Raw genomic sequence first — 25,482 nt, forward strand, 5'->3', positions numbered from 1 at the left:
CTTGAACACATGGACTGAAGGGGATATTATCGGGATTGTAGACACGAAATGATAACTCTAGTCCAACTATCAATAATATGGAATTAGGTCTTGATCAATGATACATGTAAAACCCAGTGGAATTGTGTGTTGGCTAAGGGGGAGGGGGGGTTAGGAGGGTTTGGGGAGAGGGAAAGAACATGAAATATGTAAGTGGGGGAAAATAGTCAAAAGAAAAAAAAAAAAAAAGAAAGTTACCAGGAGTTACGGCTTGGGGCCATAATCCAAATGAGCAGATAGCATTTTGGAGCATGCTACTTAACTCAGTTCATATTTCCTGTACTTGTCCTGGGTGCAGAAATCACTAGTTATGGGCCAGATACCATTTCTATTTATGCTCAGTTTTATAAATCTAAAAAAGTGGAGATTTCAGTTGTTTGTGGAGTGTGAAGTGGAATAGTTAACAATCAGTGTTTTGGATAATTGGCTAAAGCAGATGAACGGCCAAGAAAAATTCAGGTCAAAATAACCTTTTATTTTCCTCATTTTAGACTCACCTTTGTAAAATAGGTATAACCTTGATAATGTATATAAATCAAATTGGGGTAAATAAGATCATGGTTTAAATAGATGAAAAACCTGCTGTTTAAAGGATGCTTTATATTATATACCTGCCCACAGTACTTTTGGTGAATTGATTGTATAAATCTTTTGTAGGGAAAAAAAGCACCTCTCTTAATTTATTGTTTCTTTTGTAAATTTGGATTTTCACCAATTAGATTTGCTTGTAGCAATCTTAGGATAATGAAATGACTCCAACCTCCCATTCTCTTTGAGCGAGTGCAGCAGTGGAAGCTTTATTATTTCAGAGTAACTCCCCTTGTCCATGCAATTCATAAACACTATATTCTTCATTAAGCCCCAAACAAATCCTCCCTCAGGAGGTAGAAATTGCTAAGCTGTTCCTACATTCAGTTTGTACAGCAGGGGATGACCTCCTGGGTGAGGCTGTACACTGGAAACACTGGAAGCGTCAAGTGTTTTCACATTAATATCCAGAAAAGTGAAGGCCTGGGGCATGGAATGAATGCTCAATTAACCTGGCAGGCTGAAGGAAGGTGAGAAATAGTCAATAGCCAAGGGGAAGAGGGGGAAATCAGTAAATAGACTCCTCCATGAATGCATTCAGTCCATTGTGGTGGGATTGCAATGGTTTTTGTGCCATGGATGTGAGTGCTAAAGGATGCATTTTCTTTTGGGGAAAATTCGTAATACTGTGTTTCCAAATGGTATCTGTACCATCTGCTCTTTATTAAATAGACCATTTTCCTCAGCACAAGGAAATGCTAACTACTAATTTGGGGTATGATTCTTCATCCCCCTTATCAACAGTCTTTTTGTTGTTGTTGTTTAACAAATAAGGAATATGGATTGACTGGTCTCTCCATCAAGTCTGAAATTAATTAAATTATTCATATCTTTTACATCATCTTCATTTCCAAATATATGATTCCCTGGCCCATCCAGAGAGCCATTCCTTATTTAAAAAAATACAAAAAAGTAAAAGTTCAGCTCAGGAAAATTTGCCAGTTTAGTTAGATAGCCCCCACACTTAACTTCTCAACTCTATAAAGAAGGGAGAGAGGGAAGAGCATTTTCTTATGGCTTATTAGGGCCTAGATATGGTCATTAAAATCATACAGCATTGAATTCTTTCTAGTTGCTCTTCTTTCCACTTCCATCATTATAGCTATTATATACTTTGCTTTCTTGGATCAGCTTATTTAATTTTGCATCAACTCATGCTTCTCTATCTTCTTTATATTTATCATTTCTTATGGGACAGTAATATTGTAACAATTACGTGCCACAATTGGTTTAGCCATTCTCTGTGCCTAAATAATGGTCTTATAATTTGTTGGAATCAAACATTTAGGCTGAAAAATGTTTATTCCTATATCACATGTGGAAATCATAGCATAGTCAATGATGCAAAAAATTCAGACTTGCTTTCTTAATGGAAATGTTCTATGATAATATTTTCAAATTAATAGTAAGAACTGAAATAAGACTGCAGTATTTTCAGAAACTGCTGGAGTATCATAGGTGAGTATAAGACCATAAAAATTATCTTTGATAACTTCCATATGAGATTGTTGTAAAATACATCTACACACACACACAATCAGAATTTTCATTTTCCTACTAAACTCCCTTTAAAGTGAAGTGCTTTCTCCTCTGTGAAACCTTTCCTTGTCCCTACTTCCTCAAAATTCCTTTTATTTATCCTCACAACAGACTGTGAATTCCTTGAGGGCAAGAGCTGTTTTATTTTTTTCTCTTTGTATATAGTCACTGACTTGCATATAGTAAGCTTAATAAATTCTTGTTAGATTGAGTTGAATTGTTGGCAACAGATTAAATGTGTGACATATAAATATTAATGCACAAGAATCATGTCAGTTTGTCTACTACACTTGTGTAACTTTTTTGTAGAGGCTGTGTGCGATATGCTCTTGGTGGAATTGTGAACTGGTACACCATTCTGGAGAGCAATTTGGAACCATGACCAAAGGGCCATAAAACTGTGCATACCCTTTGACCCCATAATACCACTACTAGATCTGTATCCCAAAGATGTCAAAGATAGGGGGAAATGACCTACTTATATAAAAATATTTATAGCAGCTTTTTGTGGTGGCAGAGAACTGAAAACTGCAGAAATGTCCATCAATGTCAAACAAGTTGTGGTATATGAATGTAATGGAACATTATTGTGCCATAAGAAATGATGAAAAAGACAATCACAAAAAACCTGAAAAAATATGAAACAACACAAAGTGAAGTGAGCAGAACCAGAAGAACACTACGTAGTAACAGCAATAATGTACAATGATCAACTGTGAATGAATTAATTATTGCCATCAATGCTAGGATCCAGGACAGTCCCAAGGGACCATGATGAAAAAAGGCTACCCACTATCATAAAAGGAATAGATAGAGTCCAAATGCAGATTTAAGCATGCCATTCTTTACTTAATTTCCTTCATAAATTTTTCTTTAGTGCAAGTAATATGTCTCTTCTTCCATAACATAATGGACATGGAAATATGCATTGTATGATAGCACTTGTACAACATGTTATGGTACCTGCCATCTTACGGAGTGAGGTATGGTGGGAAAGAAGAAGAGAACATGAATCACAAAATGTCAAAAAACAATTATTAAAAATTGTATTGACACATAAAAAAATTAAATTACATTTTTAAAAAAGAAGTCAAGTGGGAGAATTTGATTTACGTGCCCTGACAAAGGCATAAAGTACTTTTAGATGGATATAAAGATTCTTAACTGATACTCATTCTGTTTTTAAAATCACTTTTCCACCAGAACAGGTTTAAGAAATTATAATAACATGTTATGTACAAGTTTGATGTACAAATAAATTCTATATGAAAAATGACTAAGGAATGCAGTTAAATTGTTTAAGGTTATCCAGGAGTGTAAAAACAATTCAAGTGCACACTGCAATGAGAGTGAGATTATAGTGTCATCTTTAAATATGAAACATGACATATTTCTTCCTTTGGGTTATTAAAACAGTAGCCATTAATAAATTTAAGTAAAATATTTAATAAAGCTTCTTATAATGGGAGGATGTGAAGAAGATGATGGTACAATGAGTGGGATTTGGAAGTTATTGAATGACTGGATTCCCTAAAAATAGTAATTATCATCACCAACCAATTATCATCTAAAGGAGTACTACAGTGCTTTGCCTTCAGTGTCCTTCTGACCAAAGTTTTATTAATGACTTAAAATAAAGGTGTAGATTTCAAACTTATCAAAGTTTCAAATGGCAAAAGATGGTAGAATGGATAGAGAACTGGCCTCAAAGTGAAAAAGACTTGAGTTTAACTCTTAACTTTTGATACATATGGTCTGCATGACTGTATAAGTCATTTAATTTCTCCATGATTCAAGCAGTTCAGATCACAAGCTAGACAACAATTACTAACCACATTAGTAGAGGAAACTTCCTTACTAGAAGACCTACACTGAGGAAATCACAAATCCATAGCAAATAAACAAAAAAGCAAACAATTAATTATATTAGGTCAAATAAATACAAAGTTAGTTTTCACTGGATGACAAAATCATAATCCCAAATCCTCAACATATTGGAATTAAGTTGATAAAATTGATTAAATAATACAAGTTAATTCAGTTCGATTCAATAAATATTTACTAAGTGCCAACTATGTACCAGGCACTGTGCTGAGGGCTCAGGTTATAAAGAGATACAAGATAGTCCCTGTCCTCAAAAAGCTTACAATCTAATGAAAGAAGACAAACACAATAAAGGAACTGGAAAGGGACAAGGAGGGAAGGACACCATTGGATTACTCCACACCAAGGTAGCTTGTTCCTGGAGTTCAGATGACACAAAGTGGGTGATGGAAAGTGGAGTTAGCAATGAAGTCCAGGTTCTGCCATCTATATTGGAAAACTTTGAGTGGAGTTTAGTGTTTTATACTCCCATCTTCTAGTCAGGGAAGAGAGGAAGTTGAGGGAGTTGGGAAGGTAGTGTTATATCCAACGCTATATTAAACAGCATAAAAAAGATATTTCTGTTGATCAGCTTATTTTGAGAGGAGCATCTTGATCTATGGAGTTTGGACCAAGAAGATGGAAAATGGAGTAAAGTCCTTCATTTAGGTTCCAAAAGTAAATTGCAGAATATAGGAGCAATATGACTTGAATTTCCATTTATGTGAAAAATATTTAAACTCTTAGACCTTTAGGAACAACTGAATTGGAGTCTAGCAGAGAATTGAATTAAATTTCTATTACCAGAACTTATTGCTATATGTTAGACAAGTCACTAGCCTCTCTGAATCTGCTTTCTCATCTATAAAATTGCCATAATCCCCAGATATGGGATCTGGAATGGCAGGATATCTACATCATTAGATAGTTATGAATATAAAATGCTTCTTAAGTTTCAAAGTATAATATTAATGTTATTACTATTTATAGTATGAGCAAAAAAGCTAATAAAATCTCAGGCTAAATCAATATTAAGTGTAATGCCAGCACAAAGAAAATAAATCTCCTTCTATTCTGTACTTGTCAGATGGCATGGAATGTTGTGTTCATTTTTGTGCACCATATTTTAAGAACATCACTGACAAACTGGCATGGGTTGAGAGGAGGGGAAACTGAGAATCATATAATCTTAGAGTAGGAAGAAGTTGAACTTGAAACCATGTCATTTAAATATTATTTGGAAGAATGGTAAAGTTTACTTTGGAGAAGAGAAGACTTAGATAAGGACATACCATCTGTTTTTTAATATTTAGAGGGTCATGCTATGTAAAAGGCATTAGATTTACTTTTTTCCCTCTTGAGGAGTCAAGTAATTTTCAGGTAAGCAGTTCTTAGCTCAGAATGAGAAATAATTTTCTAAAAATTAGAGCTGTCAAAAATGCAATCTAAAGTGGTTGAGCTCCCACACCTGTTCTTCCTCCCCGAAACCTCCAGTCATTCCACCACTCCATGCTTTCCCAATCTATCATCCCTGCTCTCACCTACCTTTCCTCCTTTTGATGGTACAATTAAATAGTTAAAATTTGCTCTTTCCTATATCTTTATCTGAGAGGAATAAACAGTGTTGAGGAGTTAAGTGGGCTCTCAGAAATGATGGCATCTTGATGGTCCAGCAGCACTCCATCCATGTAAGGCTAGTCTTCCTCACCCTCATGTTTGCCCCAAGGATTTGTTTATGTTAGGTTAAGATGTAGATGTATGTGGGATATATACATATATATATATATATATATATATATACATTCTCTTTGAATGAGAAATTTAACTTTGACTAGAAATATGATTTTGATATATGTCTCCCTTGCTTATGCGTCGTCCAAATGGAATCATTGGGTCTACTCCTCTCCTTAACCTCACTCAGATCATGCTGTTTTCTTAAGAACAAAGCCCCTTCCTCTTCAAACTCTATTCATTGTCTATTCATTGTCATCATTAATTACACCTAACAAACATTTGACATTTATCCATTTTTTGTTTATAATTGGACATGGTACATATATGTTAATAATGTAAGATAAGTGAAATCCAATTGGGAGTTATACCACTTAAATGAGCACTAGACACTTTGGGCATTTGGGAGTGCAGGTCAGACTTTTGTCTTTCCTTCTCTCTACTCCTTCCTAAATAAGGCAGGAGATCAAGTAGGGCCAAGAATTAGTATCCCATTAGTTCTGATTACCCATCATAGGCAATAATAGCTCCCCAAATCCCTAGAGAAATTGGGGAAGAGATAGGCATTGAAAGATTAGATACCTTGCTTTGGGAAATTTGATAAGGAAGCAATATGGGGGGAGATGGATGGGGAGAATAGTTATACAGTAGTGAAGGCCCAGTTAATATGTGATAACAAAAACTTGAAATGAACCCAATCATCATGGTTGCATGACATCCTCCAGCAGAGTTCAGCAGTAGAAGAGAAAGTATATGATGAGGAAAAGCCAGATTTGGGATCTAGAAAGATATAACTATTGATACCATCTCTCTTCCATGTTAGAATGATCTGTTGCATTCTCATTTCATTATATATTTAGACTGTTTTCCTTTCCTCTTTTCTGCTCTGTAAGTTACATTTTTAATTCCAGTGTGCAGATTTTGTCTCTTTTAGTTTCTTTGATTATTTGATAATCTATACACAAGATAGTACTCTGAAGAGACAGCCAGATTTTCTTTCCTTTTATTTAGTACTAGATGGTCATTTAACTCTTTCTAGTGATTTAAACTTGTTTGTTTTAATTCAGGTTTTTTTAACAACCATATTTGCATATTACCAACAATTCCCAATACTGATTTCTGAAAATGAATGCTTGTATATCATTAACTGTACAAATGACATGTTTTCTACTCATTTAGGAATACATTTAGCTTCATAGGATGCTATCTTCCTTTGCTTTTCAGTATAGCTTACCCAACTCTTTCCTTTAATTTCATGCTAAACCTTGGCAATAATATTTCTGAGTGTTTTAGTCATGAAGTTTCTTTATGCTTGTGCCCTGTGTAGTCTGTCAATGTGTGCTTTGTTCTCTAGTTCCAATTCTCCTGGGCAGTCTTTTTTGTTTCTTAAAATTCTATATTCTAGCTTTGTGTTTCAACATGTTTTTCCTGAGATATTTTTGACTCTCCAAGTCCCCTTGTAATTCCTATAATTCAGATGAGTTGGTTTTCATTGCAGAGATTTTATGTATTCTTCCAATTTGGCTGTCTTTTTACTTTGCTCCAATAATTCTAATATCATTGAATTTAAAAAAAATTCCACCATTTCTGTTTTTTAAAAGGTGTTCATTGCCTGTGCTATCATTTATTCTCCCCTTTTCAGTTTTTATTAAGAGCTTTACTTTTACTCATCAATACCTCCTTTAATTATTTTAGGTCTCTTAATGATTCTGGTAGTTTTTTGGCCACACTTCTGTTTTTTCAGGTTCTAGCTTTAATTGCTGCAAAACTGTTTTTTTTTCTTCTAGAGATTTCAACTAACAATCTCTTAAGCCTCTTCCTTCCCTTTTCCCTTAGCCCAGGATAGCCCAGGATTTCTTCTTTACACTAGATTTTTTGCCCTATTGGATTATTTTCTTAGTCTCCCCCCTAGTTTTTTTCTGAGGATTCCATTATTTCTTTATTTTAATTATTTATTTCCTTACACACATTTTATTTATGGTGCTTTTAAGTAATTTTGCCCATTTCTGTTTTAAAGTAGAAAGTTAAATTTAAAATTTAGAAAATATTAACTTTACAATCTCTTTGCTGGAAACTGTCCCAAGGAAAGTTTTTGAACATAGTAAAACAGTTTTTTTAATCCACAAATATCCGTTGTTTAAAATATTCAAGGTTATCAGACTCTGTATGTTAGACGGACAGCACACTATTTACTAAAAATTGGGTTAGTCAGCAGTCTGCGAATATGAGTTGTATTGATTAGCTGTTTTGTGAATACAATATGTTGAGAGTGGTTTCATGACAGTGGCCCCAATGCATTGTAAGATCCTTGCAGCCTTTCTGAATCTTAATTCAATGCTGCAAAGATCCATTATTTCACTGATATGTGTATTTTCCCCATTGATGTAAATCACAATTCCTTTATGTCTGAGTGTAACAGCCTTTGGATTTGCTATGACTTTTTTTAAAAAAGCATCTCTTGATAAGCAAACTTTTGGTGATGAGCCTCTCCATACTTAGCTAGATTAATCCTCAGGCTGTACATATAAACACTGCATTTCCAGGCCTATAATTAAAACCTATCTAAATTGACAAATCCTGTTATAGCTTAAATTCTGAAACTATTCCAGAACCCAGAGTCATCTCAATGCTATGAAGAAGTAATTGGAATTCAATGAAAGATCTTCTGAATTATCCAAGACCAAATTATATTCCATTGCTTTCTACTTTCATCAGAAATTGATAAATAATCTGATTATTTATGAAAAAGAATATTTGACAAACCAAAAAAATAATTCCCTAACCATGCTAGAAACTAGAATTTAATAGTTTTAATGGGCATTTGTTCTTATATCTTGTAATAATATCTTTGGTTTTTGCAACACCTGGATTTCTTCTTGTATCTCTCATTGAGAGCTATTCCTTTTAACAATTTTTTAAAAAAAGAAAAAGAAGACAGAGAAAAAAGATTCTGTGAAACCAATCAATACTTCAAAAAAATCTGACATTATATGCAATGCTCCACACGTGTAAATCCTAAACTTTGCAAAGGAATAGGGTATAATGTCTCCTTTTCTCTTTTCCTTGGAGCTAAGATTGCTCCTTATAAGTTTATAACATTCATTTTTGCTGTTTGGTGGTGGTGGTTCTGTCCATTTATATTGTTTTATTCATTATTTATCTCTTTTCTTAGTTCTAATTATTTTACTTTGCATTTGCTTATGTAAATCTTTCCATGCATCTTCATATTCCTCAAGCTCATTGTTTCTTACTACATGTATTACAATTTGATTAGCCCTTCCCCAGTCAAAGAGCATTAATGTATGTATCTAGTTATTTGCTCTCACAACAAGAACCCACATGAATATTTTGGCAAATATGGATCCTTTCTTTTATCAATGACCTCCTTTAGGTATATCCCTAATCCCTTGTGTCCTTATGATGTCTTTCCAAATTGCTTTCCAAAATGGTTGCACCAATTCAGAACTCTACCTACAATGTAATAGTATTCTGATTTCTCCACAATCTCTTCAACATTACCTAGACATATTTTTCCTCATTTTTGCCATTTGTTGAGTGTGAATTGATATCTGAAAGATGATTTGCCTGTGTGGTTCTATGACAATATATGATCTAAAGAATTAAAATTGAAAATGAAGCTAAGAACAACTAAGCGATAGCTAGTGGGCATGCATAGGTTGCCAGATTATCAGTGATAAAATGACCTAAGGAAAATCACCAAGAAAATATATACTCAAGAAGAAGTTATACTAAGGTAATGTAGCAATTGTATAAAATAACAAATGAACAAGTGTAGGGCTAAACAATTAATTATAGAATATTAAAAGTACCTCAGGAAAAAGAAGAAGGCCTTCAACACATTAATGCTTCCAGGATATGAACCATAGTGATACAAGCTGAAAAGGCATTAACAGTGTAAGGTGTATACACCTTTGGGAAGAGTTTCCACATTGATGTGACCATAGGAATTTAACTGTTTTTGCATTTGTACCATGGAAGTCACTAGCAACACAGCTCCTAAGTTCTTAATGGCAAGTATCTTTGTTCATATCTATCTCTAATTTTTAACTTTTACTGTGAGCCAAAGACTCCTATCTATTTTTCATCAGCACACAGGCAATTGTTCCTGGGCCTTTATTTTCAAAGGAGAAAGTCTTAATTTGACTTAACTTAACTTGAACCTAATCCAAAGAGAAAACTTCTGGCCAACCAATATTATGATAAAGAGAGCAGAACCCAAGATGGTGGAGAACTGGCCAGCATCCAGCTAAACTAGAGCACTCTTGTACTTATAGGGGAACAAGGGCTATTGCAGAGTAAAGACCAAAGTGTAGACTAGGAGAGCAGTGACCACACTTCTCCCAGGATAATACCACCTTGGAAGCAGTGAAAACTTGCATACCTCCAGAACTAGCTCTGAAAAGAAAAGCATGAGAAAGTCTGAAGTTTTGGACAGTGTCTCCCCACCCAAGGTTAGCAGAGCCCAACTTTAACATCAGTTCAAAGTCAAGAATCAGACTAGAAAAATGAGCAAGAAAACAACAAAAACAACAACAAAATCCCACTAAAAACCACTTCTGTGGCAGAAAAGAATAGGACATAAACTTAGAAGAAGAAAAAACTACAGGCAAAGATTGTACTACAAGAAAAATACTAATTGGACCCAAGGCCAGCAAGAATTCCTGGAAGAGTGAAAGGAATTAGAAAAAGAGAATTGGGACTTCTGAGGGTGGAGCCAAGATGACAGAATAATTCAGAGCACCTCTGTGCCACCATGAGAATCTTTTCCAACCAAGATTAAAACATCACCACAAAATGAATATAAGAGTGAAAGAACTAATAAGGAGACTGTGTGAAACAACTTTCAAGAAAAGAGAAACCCCAAATGTAGGCAAAATCATCTATGGCACAGGGGTGAGAGGAGAGAAGAGCCAGCAAGAAGCTGTAGCAAGGAGGGAAGAGAAATCCAAGAGCAAAGCACAACCCGCCTACCTGACATCTGCTGACCAAGATTTGGGAACCTATATGTCCAAGCCAACATCCAGATCCTGAGATTCTGCCTGAGCAAATAGTGATAAAAGCTAACCCATACCCCTTGAAATTTCAAACCTGTGGAGAAGTCCAGAGCCCATCTAGTCTGAGTTTGAGATAAGGACTTAGTTCACACTTTGTGGTAGTTGATAGTAAGCTTTTGTACCTCTTCCATTAGGCCAATTCCCTTTTTTTGTCTAACTAAAGAGTAAGACTTCTTTAGTTAGGCGCTTTTTTGTTATTTGCTCATTTTCCTATCTAATTATAGGTAGGCTTGGGGGGATGATGTGATGATGGTCTGAGGGCTGTGAGCTCTGAGATATCTGAGAACCCCCTCCCCTGCTAATTCAATTGACCCTTGAGATGCTAATGACTTAAAGACTTGCCTCAATCTTAGGTGTAAGCTTTTGATCTCACTCTGATCTTGATCAGATCAGGGGCTGTGTATTTGATCCAATAAGGAACAACCTTGATTGCCCTGTCTTGGAACTCTGCCCTGAGTTTTAGGCAAAAAGATCAACCTGAAAGAGTAATTATAAGGGACTCAATGGAGTTAAACTGCTTATATTTCTATCTGAGAGGAGGACACATTCAACTCTTATAATCATTATTAGGGCAACTAGAAGGAGTCTGAATAGATAGAGGGCATAGATGTGAGTCAATTATGTTGGGATGATCTCCAAAGAAAGTATATAACGGTGAGAAAGAAGGATGCACTTGGAAAGTGGGGAAGGGAGAGGTAGAATGAAACAAATTTTCTTACATAAAGGAGGCAGTCAAGGAAGAGCTTTTTATAGTGGAGAGGGCAGTGAGATGATAGAAAATGCTTGAAACTTATAATTGGTTAAAAAAGGGAAGAATACATACACACACATACACACAAACAGGTATAGAAATATTGCCCAATAGGAAGACGAGAAGGAAAGGAGTGGGGTATAGGAAATGATAAAGGGGAAGACTGATTAAGGAAAATCATGGTTTGAAGCAAGACTAACTTTTGAGGAGAAAGAGAGAAAGGGTAAGCAGAGGAAAATGAGATGGAGGGAAATATACAATTAATGATCATAATTGGCAATGTGAATGGGATGAATTAACCCACAGAACAGAAGCAGTAGCAGAATCAATTGTAAATCAGAATCCAAAAGACACACTTGGGACAAAAAGACACACAGAGTTTAAATGAAAGAATAGTGCAGAATCTATTATGCTTTTGAAGAAATAAAGCGTGGAGAGATGGCAATCATGAAGCTAGACAAAGCAAAAGCAAAATTAGACCTAACTGAGGGAGATGATTTGCTAAAATGAATGTGAATGCTAATATTACAATGATGTAATTTCAAACATTTTATAGTAAGTTTCCCTGATAAAGCCCGCATTTCTCAAATATATATGGAAACAAGTTGAATTTATAAAAGTTAGAGCCATTTCCCAACTGATAAGTAGTTAAAAGATATAAACAGGCAGTTTTCAGAATACAAGGCTATGCATTTTGTTGTTCAGTCATTACAGCTTTTTCTGATTCTTTGTGACCCCACTTGAGGTTTTCTGGGCAAATAGTGGAGCAGTTCAATATTTCCTTCTCCAGCTTGTCCAAGGTCATACAACTAGTGTTTGAGGCCAGACTCAAGTCTTCCTGATGTCAGGCCTCAATCTATATCTACTATGTCATATGGAAATATATGTTACATAATTTCACATGTATAATTGATATCAGAGTGTGTGCCTTCTCAGTAAGTGGGTAAGGGACGGGAGACAGAATCCAAAAACTCAAAGTTTAAAAAGAAAAGAATGCCAAAAATAAATAAGAAAAATAGGAAGATTTAAAAAAAAGAAGTAAAGAAGCAGAAAAGAAAGGATCCATTGAACACCTAAGCTGGCAGTAGTTGGAGTGAAAGCTATCATTATTATAGAAAAACAACGCTAGATATTGATTGATAGATATATACAATTTGCATCTCTCTAGGATGTGGGCATTTTGCAACAAATGTCATCGTGTTTATTTCTATTTTTATTTACTCATACATATGAGAATGATGAATTAAATGTATCACATATGTTTATTTGAAAGTGTGATGAATTAGTCATTTGCAAACAAAAACACAATGAAGTAAATATGATCACTTGTATAAAGACACATGAGACATTTCATTTACTACCATGGGCTTAATGCCAACTGAATTAAACAATGGAGTTCTTTCTGCTATCTGTAGAACAGGGAAATTTTTTCTAGTTTTGATCACAGATAGAAGGGGAAAAACTAAATAAGCAATCACCTGAAAATCACAATCCCCCAAATTTGGAGAAATAGTATTGTACAGAGCAGGAATATTTAACCTTTTTTATGTCTTGGACCCCATTGAAAGTCTGGTGAATTCCTTCCTAGAGTCTTTAAATATGTGAGGTAAAAATATGTAGGATTAAGAGGAAACAAATTATATTGAAATAAAGTTATCAAAATATTACTTTAAAAAAACTTCTTTGATCGAAGTTAAGGTATCACTGGGCTTAGAATCAAGGCTCCAACTGAATCATGGCTCCAAAACTTACTATTTATAAACACACAATTACTTTACTCATACAATGAACATCCAAGATATATGTGCTGATGGAAAAACTTAAAGGACTGACCACCATCCCGCTACATGCCATATCTTGGGCAATTCAGAAAAACATTCTTAATCCATTTCCTTTTTCCTATTTGAATTGTTAGACTGATATGTTTTGAGTGACCATGCATCTCATTTGTATGAGGCAGAAGAATTAAAGCAACTCTAATATTATTTTTTTAATCTGTGAGATGAGTAAAAATATTTGCCCTTCCTTCCTCAAACTGCTTTTTAAAACTTAGAATTTTATATAAATTCAAGTTATCATTATTTAGTGTGAATTTTAAGTTAATTTAATTTGGTGTAAATTAACTCAGCATCTCTGAGATCAAGGTCACTATGCCAGAAGCTGAGGGCACAAAGACAAAAATGAAAGCATTCACTTCAAGTTTACATTCCCTTAGAAGAATACATGTGTGTGTGTGTGTGTGTGTGTGTTGTGTGCATGTGTGTGTGTGTGTGTTGTGTGCATGTGTGTGTGTGTGAATACTTTATATTCACTTACACTATGTGTTTTTTATTTCAATATTTATATGAATATATGAATGTTTTATTCATATTTATATATGAATATAAAGTAAGAAGATTTTGAGGAAGTAGAGAGCCCTAATAATTGTAGTTATATGTAGGATGTGACCCGTGGGCTTGATTTGAAGGAGGCTAAGGATCCTAAGAGCTAGAAATAAGGTCAGAATATATTCTAAATATGGTAGCCCAATCTTTCAAAAGTCAGTGGTTGAGTATAAACATTGAAAATAGGAGACCAGGGTCTCAATGTTAGAAATATCTTTGGGGAGCCAAAAGTAGAAAATATATTTGAAATGAAAAACAAAAATGACCATTGCATAAAAAAATTGAATTTTTGGTTAATTTGAGTCATTTGACTAATAGAAGCAAAATTAATTTCATAACTATACTTTTTGGTGAATGAGCTAATAGGAAATTCTTAGGAAGAGACTAAAGGGAATTTAATCATATTAGAAAATATTCTAAAATGCCACTTACAAAAAATTTGCCACTTACTAATATATAATATAATCCAGATATGGAGAGAATGATCTATGAAATACAGAATCACGTAGCCTCAAATTTGGAAAGGGTTGCCAAGGTCATCTACTCTAAATCATAACTGAGATGAACTCTCTAGTACAACATGCCCAAAATGTTATTCAGTCTCTGAAGAAATATAATGATGAGGGAACTCACTCCTTCTCAAAGAAGACCATTCATTACACATCAGGACAGTCTCATTTATTATGAAGTTTGAATGTGTCAGTTTGTTATGAAGTTGTCTTTATATGTCCTCCTCATTTATCAACTGGATGCACTTCCTTGGGACTTCTCTGACTTCTCCACCATGTCACAGGAAGCTCACTACTGGGATAATCTTATCATTCTGTAAAATCTCATTAGCTTTGGTACTCCACCTCATCACTATCCTCTGACTCTCTGATTGGAAAGTGGGATCATGAATTTCAAATTTCCATTTAAGAAGAGACCACAGCTCTTTTCTCATTTAGCTGTATTATCTTGGGACTTTTTTGACTAACTTCTCCACCATATTGCCCCAATAGGTTTCTCCTTAACAATCCCCCATTTTAGCTTTTTTTTTTTTTTGTCTTCTTCCATTAGATAGATATAAGCTCCTAGAGGACAGGTACTATCTTTTTTTCATTTCTTTATCCTTAGCACTTAGCATAATGCTTGGCACAAAGAAGGAGTTTAAACAATGTTTATTGACTATATTGAGCCAAAAGTTGCTTCTCTGTTTGGTCATTTTAAATAGGGAGGACATATTTGTGTTTCTGCCTGCTTTGGTAAGTAAATAAGCAAAGAGATTCCATCAATAAGTGTAATGAGTATGTCAACATACAAAAAAGAAAAGATTCCAGATATGCTAAAGCCCACAATATAACCCATCAATTAAATTCTTAAAGAATAAATTGTTAACTAAAGTTCCTTTAGAGCTTGGTTTTATAACAAAGAGAAGCACTATGATATAGTGAAAAAAACTCTGGCTTTGTAGTCAGAGAACCTGGGTTCAAATACAGCTTGTATTACTTATTACTTATGTGACCTTGGACAAATTGCTTAACCTCAGTTTTCTCTAATTTGTAAAATGAATGTAGACCTCTTAGGTCTCCTTCATCTCTAATCTATCAATTCTAACCTTGGATTACTCCCACCATCCACATCTTCACTCCTATTCAGATGCTCCTAAATGGATCTAGAGAAAATCATGGAACCATGCCAAATGGGTCTGTTATAAATTGATGCTATGTAATTTCAACTGGGTTCCCATTATAGCAAAACAATCTTTTTACTCTTCCTTAATTGATTCATTATAATACTCACTGCAGCATCTATGCTAAACCTTTTTATCTCTCCTCAAATCTCCTACTTCTACCTCCCAACTCAGTGAAAGACCCTGTTTAATGTCCTACTGAAAAAAAAATTGAGGATATTTTTGGAAAGTTTCTTTTCCCCTTGTTCATTTTATATCATTAAGAGATCTTTCTCTACTATTTCCTTCTTCACTTGTCTTTTACAAAGTGTCCTTCTTCCCTGAAACTCCTTGAACGTGTGTCCTTGATCCTTTTGCATCATATTCTTTTTTTAAATCTGTACCTTCTTTCTCAGAATCCATACTGTGCACTGGTTCCAAGGCAGAATAGCAGTAAGAGCTAGGCAATGGGTTTTAAGTGTCTTGCCCAGGGTTACACAGCTAGGAAGTATCTGAGGTCATATTTGAACTCAGGACTTACCATCTGTAGGTCTGGCTCTCAATCCACTGAGTCATTTAGCTGCCCCCATCCCATCATTTTATCTAACAAATTGTCTTACTCTCATTCTATGTCTATTTATCTCTCCATTTATATTTCTGTCTGCTTTTTTCTCTCATCTTTACTTTTTCCCTAACTCCTGTTTTCTTTTCTATGAAATACAAATATACTCATTTTCTCCCAAGCTTAAAAAAAAACCCTACCTTGATTTGACCATCCTCAATAATTTTTTTTTTATCCTGGGACTCCATTCTAGGAGAATAGGGCCACAACCAGTAGGCAATGGGACACACAGTCGCTCAGGGTCACCCAGCTGGGAAGTGTCTGAGCCTGGACTTGAACCTAGGACCTTTCGTCTCTAGGCCTGGCTCTCAATCCACTGAGCTAGCCCAGCTGCCCCTACTTTAGGTTGCAGTTTCTTTAGCAGATGTAGTTTTTACAGGGTGGGGTTGCTAGCCCCACGCCCAACCCTCCTCCTTTTTTCATCCGGGCTAGGGACCATCCTTGGCCCAGGAGTGGTAAGGGTATTTATCCTCAATAAATACTATCCCGTTTATTGACTAAATTTCTTGTAAAGGCCATCTATAAAAGTGACTGCACTTACTGTTCTCTAACTGACTTCTAAGCCCTCTGTAGTTTGGTTTCCAAACCCAATCATTCAACAGAAATCAATTTTTCCAAAGTTACTAAAAATACCTTAATTGCTAAATCTAAACACTCTTCATTCTTTTTTGCCTCTCTGCCACATTTGATTTAACTTATCATTCTTTCTTCTGCATGGCTTCTCTTATCTCGGTTATAATAACACTGCTCTTTCTTGATTTTCCTTCTATATGCCTAAATACTTCTCTATCTCCTTTATTTTATATTCGTCCAAGCCAGGCCACTAACAGTAGCTGTCCCCCAAAAGTCTTTCTTGGGCCTTCTGTTTTACTTCTTTATAGTCTAATTTGGTGATTTAATTAGCTCCCATGGGTTCATCTCTAAACAGATGAGTACCAGTTCTATAGAACAAGTATTAACCTCTCTTTTGAGGTCCAGACTTGCTTCACCAGAAATGTCTAAAACAGGATTCATTTTCTTTACCACTACCCTCTTTCCAAATTTCCTATTATTGTGAAGGGAACCATCACTTCCCACTCACCCAGGTTCATAACCTCAGTTTTGTCTCCAACTCTTCATTTTCACTCATCCCACATACCCAACCTGCATCCAAATCTTGACATTTAAAATTTCATAGCAGCTTTCTTATATACCCCTTTTCTCCACTCAAACAATGAAGACTCTTCTTCAGGCCATCACCAATATTACTGAAAGAACTTTCTAACTTTTCTTTCTGACTATTCCTCCCCACTGCATGACATCCTCTACTCAGATACAAATATGATCTCCCCAAAGTACAAATCAAATCATGTCAATCTCTTAGTTTTTAAACTCCAGTGGCTTCTATCCCCCAGCATCAAATTCAAAATCCTCTTTTTGTCATTTGAAGGAATTCACAATCTGGCCCCTTCCTAGCTTCCCATTCTTATACTTTAATCTTCTCTACACACATTTTGATCTATTTACTGTTCCTTACACAGGACAATCCATTTCTTAATTCTATGCATCCATGAATGGAATGCTCCCTGTCTCTTAGCTTCCCTGGCTTCCTAAGGCTTAGCTCAAATCCACCTTCCCTTCCCCCTGTTATTCCTTTCCCTCTAAGATTACTTTTCATTAATTCTCTCTCTCTCTCTCTCTCTCTCTCTCTCTCTCTCTCTCTCTNTTGGTCCATGAATGATACATTAAGAAAACAAATTTATCCCGAACTGCATTCTGAAATTTAGACTCTCTGTCTTTTTCTGTCCCCCACCCCCGTCTCCCCAGTCTCTGTCTGTCTGTCTGTCTGTCTGTCTGTCTGTCTGTCTGTCTCTCTCTCTCTCTCTCTCTCTCTTCCCTTTATATGCAGTTATCTACATGTTTTCTCCTTTGTCAAAATGTGAACTACTTGAGGGCTGGAATTAGTTTTATTTTGCCTTTCTTTATATCTGCAGTTAGCACAGTGCCTGGCACTTAGTAAGTGCTTAATTAATGTCTCTTGATGGGCTAATTAATTATAAAATCCCAAGACCTATCTTGTGAAAGCCTTTGGAGGAGATGAAAACGTCCCATAGAAGGATAAGGAGCCAAAATGAGAAGTCATTGTTATTCATCCTTCATTTTTTGAGGACCAATGACATCATGGGGTGATGTCTTGACTTGCCCGTGAATTGGATTTAAGTCAGACAGAGATGCACAAAGTCATCAGCCTTACTCTCTCTTGGTTATGGAAGTCCAATGGCAAAGCAAAAGTCAGGACCATTAACAATGGTGCAGAATGTAGTGGTTGACCCCTTGTGTCCTTGGTGTCTGACCAAGTTCTAGGAGTTCCTTAGTGCATCTTTCAGCTCCTTTCATAGCTGTCGGATCAAACTGTTCTTACCCACCCATTCTGCCGGGGGAAATCTTTGTGTGCTTAGAGTAGGCATCCCCCTACCTCACCAATGGGTTTGAGGTCTGTTAGTTACCTTCAATCTGGTTTAGCCTATCTGCTGAGATTGCTTTACTGGGTATGGTCATGCTGCAGCTAAATGGGAAATTAACAAAAACAAAGAATAGCCAAGAAACATAGAATGAAGGAAGGGGGAGTGGAAAATGTAAAACAAGAAAACAAAAAAAAACTTCATCATATATTTGATAGTATACTTAATGGTAATTGCAATGGGAAAAAAAATCAATTGTTATAAGCTGTAATTATTATACAAGTAATAGAGAGGAAGAGTGTTAACTGGGATGATGAAATTTATTTACTTCCATCTCTAATGTTTCTTTTCAGTATCTTTCAAAATCTATTCTATTTCGTTTCTTTTCTGTTTCTTCTGGCTCCATTTATCATTGGCTATTTGGCCATAAAGAATAACAGAAGTAGGGTGCTAGCCATAACTAGAGTCTGTTAAAAGTCTCATTCCACTTAATAAATCATACTCTGTGTGATCTCCACAGAAAGCTTTCTGTGATGGTTCTTGGTGGAGGGAAGAAAACTGGATTCCTTCTCAACAGATGCCACCATAATTAGATAACTCATTATATCAAGGAATAAGGAAACAAGATTGACATGGATAAAAATTTGAACATATTGATAGCTTTTTTCTGCATGTGAGTTAGTGCAATCTTGGAAACCAATTTTCTGGACACTACTCAAGGAATGAGTCAGCAGTTGGAGCTGAGTGAGATTTTCCACAATGAAACTCTAATCCCAGTGAAATATCTAAAGACTGAGCCTTTAGATCATTTTAGGGATGATCACAACCCATAGGTAGATGTTGTCAAATTAGGTGAGTTTCCTCTGCCAAGATTTCCAATTGCCCTTTTAGTAAAGTCTTTCTTTCTTTTACAAATAACTCCTTTAAGAGATTCTGTTTTCTAAATGCAGGAAGACAGGGCAATTGTTTAATGGTTTATCAGACAACTTCTCCATTTTTACTCTTCTAGGTTAAGGAGGAGGTTGGGAATATGGAGCGTAGCAATGGTGTCTTTCCCTGTACACTCTGACCAAGTGTCTGCCATCATTGAAATATAATCTGTCCAGTGAAAGACATCCCATCTAGCATTCCAGAAATGTTTTTTTCTCCTTCCTTCTGTATTTTTCCCTGTCCTTTCTCCCACATTTATTGATAGCTTGCTATCAATAGTTACTACGGAGAACACAAAATGGAACTAGATGGGTCATTCTATCGCTCTATCTACTGTGGAAATCTCACTAAACTACTTCCTAAAGGAAGAAAGTTTAAGGATTTTTTTTGAAGTCTTTTAAAATTGTCTTTTAATTTCAAGTAGAAGATGATTACAGGAGCCACAGAAGAGGGGAAGAAAGGGAAAGTGAAATTTTGAACACAAGTTTTGACATGAACATAGTATAATGCAACATTAAGAGAGGAGATGTGATTTAGGATGATTAAAGATAATATGAGACAGCGTAACAAGAAATATGCAAGAAGTGAAAGTAATTCCTAGTAGGCAGATCATTGAAAGCTCCATGGAGGAGATGGTTTCTGATCTGGGACTAGGCAATTATTTGATTCCATGGAATACAAAAGGCTACTTCCCTTCTCCAGGCTAAACATTTTCACTTCCTCCAAATAATCCTCAGGATAGAGTTTCAAGTCCTCCAAATATTCTGCTTATCTTCATTTGGAATAACTACAACTGTGTATGTTAAGAAAGTGGCAGTTAAAATTGGGTGACATACTCCTGACATAGTCTTGCCAAGGCAGAACACTGTGTCACCAGCCTTTACCTCCAGACTCTGCTTCTGTTTTTGTAGACTGAGGTTGGATTAACTTTGGTGATAGCCACTTTATAGTGGATTGCAGTTTTAATTTTTTTTATCTTCTGAACTTATTTCCTATTTTCAGCAGTTTATTTAAATAGTTCAAGTCGGGGCTGTTTTAATTGCATGCCATAAATTCTCAGTTTTATCCTTTCTTTCTTTGATTTATTTTGATCTTTGCTCCAACATTAAATGGTTTCACAACTGATTGAGAAATGGCTTGCATCAATGCCTTGTCATTTCTTGTCTATCATTGCCAATTTTATTTTCTGATATGGTATTTGGGTGCTTGCTGTATCTCTTCTTCAAGAAAGCATTCATTTTATATAGTGAGTCTTCTACCTAGACAACAAACCTTTGGTGTCTTATTTTTGATCCTGAGCAATACTTCTCAGCATCTTTTTCACAGTCCTTCCTTATGACCACCTTTGCTAAAGTCACTGCTTATATCATTCTAGAGGGTGGCACTGAGTTTTTCACAAAATATGTAGGCTACTTCTCTGGTTTTTTTAACCATTATGAAATTGTTTAAATAATTACTGCTGGATAGAATAGTTTGATATTTGAAACTGCAGATTCCTTGCTCTCTTTTAAAAAAATAGTATTTATTAATTATTTAGATTCTAGACCTTTTGTTCTTCCATATGAAGTTTGTGTTTACTTGTTCTAGCACTATGGAATTATTGTTTGGTATTTTTATTGGTATTGCATTGAATAAGTAAATTAATTTATATGCTATTGTCATTTTTATTTTAGTGGCTTGATATACCCCAAAGCAATGAATATTTCTCTAATTGTTTAGGTTGTTTTTTTATTTCTGCAAAGAATGTTTTATATCAAATTCATATTGTTCCTGGATATTGCTTGGTAGACATACTGTCAAATATTTTATGCTTTGTGGAGTTATTTTTAATGGAATTTCTCTTTCTAGATGTTCCACCTGAATTTTGTTCACAATATACAGAAAAGTTGTTGATTTTAAAATTATTATTTCATATCCTGAAAACTTATGGGAATTTGTTGTTTCAACTGATTTTTTGACTGGATTTTTAGGGTTTTCTAAGTAAATAATCGTATCTTCTATAAAAAGTAATAATTTTGTTTAGTCTTTAGCTATGCTTATTCTCTCAATTACTATTTCTTTTCTTATTGTTTTAGCTAGCATTTCTAGGATTATCTCTCATCTTATTGCCTAAGTCTCTAACTTTTCCCCATTCCTCCTATTTCATTTTTACTGACTTCTTTCACAGATTAAAATGGTCCAACCTAATGTACTTGAATTGAACATAGTATAAACTACATGGAATTCTTTAAACAGCACCATCATTCCCTTGCGGATACTGCTGCTGCTGCTGCCACTCATGGTGCTTGACTATTTTGTATATTTGTAAATATTTATCTATTCCTCTAAATTATCAGTTTTGCTGGCATGTAATTTGGCAAAATAATTTCTGATATGGGGCAGCTAGGTGGCTCAGTGTATTGAAAGCCAGGCCTGAGGATGGGAGGTTCTGGGTTCAAATGTGACCTCAGACATTTCCTAGTTCCATGACCTTGAGCAAGTTACTTAACTTCCATTGCCTAGCCCTTACTACTCTTTATTTCCTTAGACTAATATGCAGTGTTGATTCTAAGATGGCAGGTAAAGGGTGTAAAAATAATAATTTTCTGATGATTTCTTTTATTTTTCTCCTCAATTGTAGTAAATTCCTTTTTTTTTTCTTTTTTGACATAGTCAGTCAGTTGGGCTTCCCCTCTCTTTTAAAAAGGATTGTATAATCTATTTGTCAACTTTATAGTTTCTCACCACCCCTGCATAAGCCCCTGAATTTATCAGTTCAATTTTTATTTTGCTTTTAATTCTATTTCTCGCTTTACTTTTCTAGATTTCTACTTGGTTGATTATTTGAGTTTTTATTTATTATTGTTCAAATTTTCAAATTACATATCCAATTTAATAATGGTTCCTTTTGTCATTTATTGGTGAAATACTTTAGAGCTATAAGTTTTCACCTAAGAATTACTGCTAAGAACATTCAATAAATTTTAGTGTATGGTCTCATTACTGTTACTTTCTTTGATGAAATTTTTATTGCTGTCATAATTTGCTCTTTGAGTCACCAGTTATTTCAAATTATGTTATTTAGTTTCTAATTACTTTTAAATTCTTTCTTCAAGGTCCCTAATTCTTTCCTCAGAGACTCTTCATTTTTAGCTCTTCTTTAGAATCATTGTTGGTTTTTTAGCTACTCAGAGTTCAGTTTTTTCTGAGTGATCTATGAAATTTAGATTGTTGTAATTATTGTATAATTTTTTTTCTGGTCTGACTTATTTTGTTCTGTACCAGATGATACTGCTATTTCTTTGTTTCTCTGACATCCTCATATTCATCATTTCTTATTATGTAATAATTTTCTATTCCATTCATTGATTATGGTAGTTTTTTCCAGCCATTTTCCAATTGATAATCACCCACTTTGCTTTTATGATGCCTAAAACAATATTTTTAAATGAAAAGATTAAAGGAATTCCCCCAAATAAAACTATTCTAGGGAGACAAACTGCTTAACAAAATGAGAAGGGGAAGGGAAGGGAAGGGAAGGGAAGAGAAGGGAAGGGAAGAGGAAAGAAGTCAAGCCTCTAATATAATAAAGAGCATACTCTAGGCTTGTGATACAGTATTCTTATCAGGACATTGAACTCTTGGAATCATGACTATGCAGATGGTATTTTCCCAGGAAGTATCTCCTTGCTGTTTGGCATTGAGTGAACCCATAATGAAATAGTTGGGATTAGAAAAGGGATTTTAGCTGTCAACACTCCTGGGCTCTGGTTTCTCTGTGAGGGAAAAGAAATGACTTTGTTATTTTTTCTTCAGTGGAATAGTAGTATTACTGCCATGGCAGTGAATTTTAAAAGTCTATGTGGATCTCACAAGGTTCAGATAGATTAGATAGACTTTCTAATATAAAGTCTCATTTTTGCACTTGATCTATTTTGGAAGTAAGTGTAGGCATGAAGGACATTCTAAGATCTTCAAGTAAAGAAAATATAGAGCTATAATGTAATGAAACAATATGATGAAGAATGAAATTATGCAAATGGTCTTAGAGGCAGAGATAATGCTTTCTAAGTAACGTGATTATGGTAGTTCTGGCATTAACCACTTTATTTCTTCACCAAATATATTCTTAGGAACTTATTGATATTTAAAGTTTTAAGATAGAGAATGGGTTTTCATTACATGATTTTAAGAAAAAAGGTATCCACAGTCAAGGCCATACTTAAATTCATACTACAAGGCAAACTGGTATTTGATTAATGTCTGATTCTTTCCTGACAGTGAGTTTTGAAAGGAAATATCATAAAGGTAATAATAATAGTAGCAAACATTTATATTACTATTTAAGGCTTATGATATCTTTTATATTTATTGTTTCCTTTGATTCTTACAAAACTCCTATGAGATAGGCACCCATTTTACAGATGAGGAAATGAAATCTGAGAGAGGTTAAATGACTAATTCATGGTTACTTAGTGTTTGGGTGAAGATTTTTGTTCAGGTCTTCTTGACCCCAAGTCCAGCACTCTATGTACTCACCATTCCACCTATTCCTCCAGGCTAATGGAAACTGGAAATGAGGCACAAAGGACCATAATAGAAGGAAAGGGATAGAAAAGTAGAATAACTAATACTACAAAAAGATATACCTAGCCAAGATTACGTTTTGTAATGGTCTACCCAGAGGAGTATCATAACAACTGACTTAGACCTGCTTGATCTACATTTCTATTATACAATAATAGAAAAGAGCTTTCCAGAAGTGGAAGGAACTGCTTCGTGAAGAATTGTCTCCTATCCCTGAAGCTGTGTAAGCAAAGATTGGGTAACCACCCATTGAGGTTTTCCTCTTCCTCAATAGAAACTTAAAGTATTTTTCAGATCCACCTGATTTTAGCACTGAAAAAGATATTAGAAGTGATTTGATCACAGTACTACTCATTTTACTGACGGAAAAAATGTTGAAAGGGAAAATGATTTGCCCAAGGTCACATATTAAATGACAGAAATGGGATTTGAATTCAGGTCTTTCAACTCCAATTTCAATATTGTTTCCTAGTCTTGACACTGTTCTGTACAATATTTTTAAAATGTTTTGGTTGACATAAGTGACATGCTCATAAAATATGGGCATCAGACAAAATTTGGAAATTTAATTAATAATGTGGATGGCAGAACTGAGATTTGAAGTAGTGTATAAAGGGTTGTAGCAAAGGGATAAATCTCAAAGTTGTAACTAAGTCAAAATGTTGGGAACTTTTTCCCAGATCACCGAAATTTAGAGAACCCCCAAATTTAATACATGTACTCCTTCAGCAGCATAATAGTAACATATTCCCTATCTCACTTGGCTGGATTTATCTTAATTGCTGCTTTTATTGTTTTCACCTTATAATTTGCAAGGTTGACTTGAGGAAAGAGTCAAGATGTTTGCTCTTGGCATGATTTGTGATAGTATCCTTTGCTCATGTCTTGTCATTTGCCCCAGGGATTAAAGTTGCTAGTTTGGCCCCTACCAATTCTAACAAGATATGAATAAATGTTACATTCTGTACTCATTCTTAAATTATCTAACACTCCTGTGGATATGTGATCTCTCATCTCTTTCCAAATACTAAATCTGGATCGTTCCCCCTATCCACTTTCTCTGCTTCTACTCTCATGCTGCAGATACTATATGGTCATGCAACCATGCTGAATGAGTCCACTGAAAATTTATGCTATCTTATCTCTCCTGGGTGCTCATTGCTACATGCCAATCCTTTAATTATTCCCTGACAGATTCACTATAGCATCTGTTCCAAACTTTCTCTGCTGTCTTCAGTCCAAGTTCTTCACCTCACCACCCTTATTTTTGCAAAAGATCTCACCTCATATTTTAAAAATAAA

This window comes from Gracilinanus agilis, chromosome 1 (assembly GCF_016433145.1).
Source record: "Gracilinanus agilis isolate LMUSP501 chromosome 1, AgileGrace, whole genome shotgun sequence".
NCBI lineage: Eukaryota > Metazoa > Chordata > Mammalia > Didelphimorphia > Didelphidae > Gracilinanus > Gracilinanus agilis.